The sequence below is a fragment of the Schistocerca piceifrons genome, chromosome 6 (assembly GCF_021461385.2).
Source record: "Schistocerca piceifrons isolate TAMUIC-IGC-003096 chromosome 6, iqSchPice1.1, whole genome shotgun sequence".
NCBI classification, from domain to species: domain Eukaryota; kingdom Metazoa; phylum Arthropoda; class Insecta; order Orthoptera; family Acrididae; genus Schistocerca; species Schistocerca piceifrons.
This window is the reverse complement of record NC_060143.1, coordinates 587,740,232-587,745,024: the sequence shown is the minus strand read 5'-3', so window position 1 is coordinate 587,745,024 and position 4,793 is coordinate 587,740,232. Positions and strand designations below refer to the sequence as shown.

Sequence of the window (4,793 nt, the reverse complement as noted above, 5' to 3'; positions counted from 1 at the left end):
AATATATATATATATATATATATATATATATATATATATATATATATATATATATATATATATATACACACACACACACACAGGATGATTCACGAAGATGTGCAAATATTTTAATATTTTATCCTGCAAGTAAAACTAAAGAAAAACGCTCATGTAAACATAGGTCCGCAAATGTTTAGTTACGGAGATACCGCTAATAAAAGATTTTGCCTGAAATTTAGCAACTTCGCTAATATGAAGCTATCGCAAAACTGTACTAGGTTAAAGTAAAATACGATTCCTATTTATTTTGTTGTTAATGGTCTGGTGACTCTAATACAGACGTGTACCTGCAGTAGTTTTCGAGAACATCCAGAGAAACAAAGATTATTATCTGTCTTGTTCAGTGAAAGAAACATAACAACAGTATATTTAAGTGAAACCACATAGCAACTGTTGTAGTTTCTAGATTATTTAAGAAATAGGGATGCCTTTCAAATTTACGACAGAGGAATACGCCGATTTGGTGTTTATTTATGGCAAATGTGATAGTAATCCTATGGCTGCAGTTAACGAATATCGCGTACGTTATCCAACTCGGAGGATTCCGAATGCACGAACCATTAGCGGAGAATTTCGAATGTTACGGGAGATAGGTTCTCCACCTAGCGTTCTGGAAAACTACTGTAGACACCCATCTGGGACACATTTTATTAGGTTCACCAGGCCAATAACAACAAAATAAATCGAAATCGTGATTTACTTTAAACTAGTACAGTTTTGCGATAGCTTCACATTAGCGAAGTTGCTAAATTTCAGGCAAAATCTTTTATTAACCGTTACTCTGCAACTAAAAATTTGCGGACCTATGTTTATATGAACTTTTTGCTTGAGTTTTACGTGTAGGATTTTTTTTTTAAAAAAAGCACTCCGTCTTCAGGCCACGAGTGGCCTACCGGGACCATCCGACCGCCGTGTCATCCTCATGGAGGATGCGGATAGGAGGGGCGCGGCGTCAGCACACCGCTCTCCCGGTCGTTATGATGGTATTCTTGACCGAAGCCTCTACTGTTCGGACGAGTAGCTCCTCAATTGGCATCACGAGGCTGAGTGCACCCCGAAAAATGGCAACAGCGCATGGCGGCCTGCATGGTCAGCCATCCAAGTGCCGACCACGCCCGACAGCGCTTAACTTCGGTGATCTCACGGGAACCGGTGTATCCACTGCGGCAAGGCCGTTGCCTTTACTTGTAGAATAACATATTAAAATATTTGCATATCTTCGCGAATCACCCTTTATGGCATGTTTTTCAAAATATATCGTTATTAAGGTAATTTTGAAGATAGAATACGAAAATTGGCATTTGCTTTCTCTGACAGAAATAAAAAAATAACTTTCAGTGTTTTTGTAGTCATCCTCTAAGGAAGTGAAATAGGGGATGGAAACTTTTATGAAATTATGTCAATATTTTAAAAAAAAGCTAATGGTTTATCAACGGGACGTGGGCAAAAAAGGCCAAACAAATGAGAAAATCAAAATGTTGATTTTATTATTAACCGCTGCTTACACAATTTGTTGAATATCAGCACCGGAGACGTCGATGAGATGCTGAACAGCGCCACATTTGTACGTGGTGGCCAAAATCGGTATTAATTTTCTTCGAGCGTAAATCGGTTCCGCACTAGCGCGTTAGGTGCCTACCAAGTCTCGCTGCCATACGATAATTACAGGCAGGCCACAGTGAACCTCCGCGCATAGCTGCGACCATACGGTATTTACGGAGTATGTTTTCTTATGTACTCCGTGGCACTTGCCAAACAGTTTGTTCATAAACTTAGATCACAGCACAGTTCTAGTAATATTCAAATCTGATATCGTGGACATGCATTGATCCGCCATTCTCCAACCGATATTAATCCCTGTCTTTAATTCATCCAGGAATGAAACTGCGGTGGACAGTTCACTCAGTAGCAATCGCTGTGCACAGTTCACTGAGTAGCAATCGCTATCTTTTTGCAATTCATATTTCTACGATTCACGCATTAATTTAAATGTTTTGTTCTTGTGCTCACATGCGGAAAGACGTCCAACAGTCATGCACTTACGTCAACAAACTACGCCTCCTCCTTACCGACCTAAAGTTCTCCATTGTTGTTTTTCGATAGTCCAAACAGGCTCTCTTGTACACAGGAATGTAAAGATGGAACGAAACATTTGTGTTCCCATAGCTGTGTTTGTAATATACGAATAGGACATTATTATTCCAAACCAAAATATAATTTTCTGCTTTCTCTCTCTACGTAGAAACGGGGAGAATTAAAAACAGCATGATCAGTGGTATCATCTCCACTTAATGAGACTGGTCTACATCCCAATCGATGAAAACATATCGGGTATAGCCATGATGCGTCTACCTAGAGCAGATTCAGTGTTGCGCTTACTGACCATGTTCCCAGTGCTTGGGAATGCGTGTGATGTACCGTCGACCTGCTGCCGTAGGCGTCTTTTATTACAAGTATGAGCTCATGTTATCTCGCGTACTCGAACCCATTGTTGGCGCCTCAACAAATAGATCTGCCCTACAACTGACCTTGATATCAAACGGACGCATCCCGAGAAGCACCAGTAAAACCTCGACAGGTGCAGTTTGAAAGGCAGCAGTGAGCATCAGGAGCGTGTTGCACTATATTCGTTTCAATGTTCTTCTGCAGCAGTGTAATCGAAAATGATATGCGCAGACGCTGGCAGTGAAGTCAACAATGGCCTCGAAGATGGTTTCGCGATACGATCGCACAACATGCAGCTGTCAGCGGCAGCACGGGCAGCTTTATGCGTAATTTTGGTCGGTGCCCGAGTAACAGATTTTACATGTTCTGGGGTGTTTCTTTTCTCATCTAGAAGAACGCCTAGATACATGCAAAGGGTGCCATCAAGCCTGAAGGACGGAATTCTGGTGAGAAAAGGTCTTCCCTCGAGAGGTTTTATGGACAGCTATAGCCAGTTCGTCGTCCGTGCATCTGAACGCGCACACCGTTCGTGTTGTCCTTAACTCTCGCTCTAGAGTCCGCACTCACAACTACGTGGACATCATCCACGTACGCAACAGTATCTCAGTCGTCTAATGCAAATAGGGGTTCAATACAAAGATTCCAGAACAACAGACACTTACGGAGTCTTTATGACAGCCCTCGGTTATGTTTTTGAAGACCTCGCTCTACCGTGGATGCCACTGGACAGGACGCTTACTCCAATAATCTCGGAGATCTCAGAGACGTGCAAACGGCTATCAAAGAATTTCGAAAGCTATACGTGTCAGTCACGAGTGCTCTCGTATACTTCGGAGTGGAATTTTCTTCACCCACGTCGTCTGTAAAATTCCCTATTTTCAACGCATATTGGTACTAGCCCAGCCCGAAAAGCTCAGGCTCTCGCAAAAGGTCACAAAGTAGACGGCCGTGGACCTCGGCCGAGATGTTTAATAAGTACAAGGATGTACTTTTCGGTGGTGCAGGCTCTTTGTGGTTTCCATTTTTAATCACCACTGCGCAAGCTGCTTTCCATGTTACGTGTTAGTACGTGTTCGGAACGGCTCGCTTACTGATTGTGTGAAATAAGGCACCGGACCTACCGCCCGCCCGATCTCAGCGTAGACGCTACCTGGACCTGGCGCCCGTCCAGTTTGAGCTTCGAAATGGGGATAGCAGTTTGTTAGTCATCCAAAGGCAACGCCAAGGTGTGCTAGTCATATTTTTCATCCAGTTGGCTTCGACGTTGTGTAAGTACGCGTGGTACTGCTGTAGTGTACACGCACCGACGGGTCTTCCTCGACCAGTTGTGACAGTCCCCGCAGCCGCTGTGCAGTGGTCTGGCCTGTCTGGCTGCGGCAGCTGGAGCTGGAACCGGCCCCGGCCCCACGGCTTTACCTGGATGCACAGTGACCCAGCCGCAGCCGCAGCCGCAGCTGCCACCGTTACAGGGACGGGCCGGCCAGCCAGCTTCTTGCCGCCGCTGCCCCAGTCGCGGGAGGCGGCGCGGCGCGTTACGCAAACTAACGGTCCCCGAGTCCCGTGCTGTGCATTAACTATTCGTGCTGCCAGCCCACATCTCGACAGGAGAGACCGCGTGCTGCATCCCACCAGTTTGGTCAACCCACGAGTTATTCGTAAATGGAACGGAAGAGGGAAGGGGATGGCGATAGTGCTGTTGTAAATACCCCCTGCCTACCACACACCGTAAAGTGACCTGCGGAGTATAGATAATGTGTGTGTGTGTGTGTGTGTGTGTGTGTGTGTGTGTGTACACTTCTTACAGAAGACTGTCGCCCACCGTCTAGTATTCTTTTAGCTTCTCAGCTGTTCTAACCAACGTAGCAACAGTCCGTGTTGAGACACTCAAAAGATTCTACCAACATGAAACACGCTTTTCTCTAGTCCCACGTTTCCATTCTGCCTCTCTTTCAATATAAGATTGCACGAAGCTGCACTTTCCACTTCGAAAAATATCTCCAAAATATGTTACTTTCCTGCCTTAGATGATACTTAGAATTTCGAAGCTATTTTTACCAGCACTGTCTAGTGCTTCGTCGATGGTTTCGTGAACTGTCGTTGAGAATCGTAACATATGGCGCTACATTCACATCGTAAATACTTTTAATCTGTTCGCGAAGGAGGTTTTGTGCAGACTTGTGAGTGCTTCGATACGGCCGGCCACGAATTCCTCTCCTGTGCCATGCTCTTCATCTTCCAGCCAACACCTTGAAACATTTGTTGGAGATGTACCGGTCTGTGTCTTCCGCAACAGATTTTACACCTCC

General features: G+C 44.9%; 1 pseudogene; it reads right to left on the bottom strand.

Moving 5' to 3' along the window:
• Positions 1-1,104: 1,104 nt before the first annotated feature.
• Positions 1,105-1,222, bottom strand: LOC124803698 (annotated as a pseudogene).
• Positions 1,223-4,793: the final 3,571 nt, after the last annotated feature.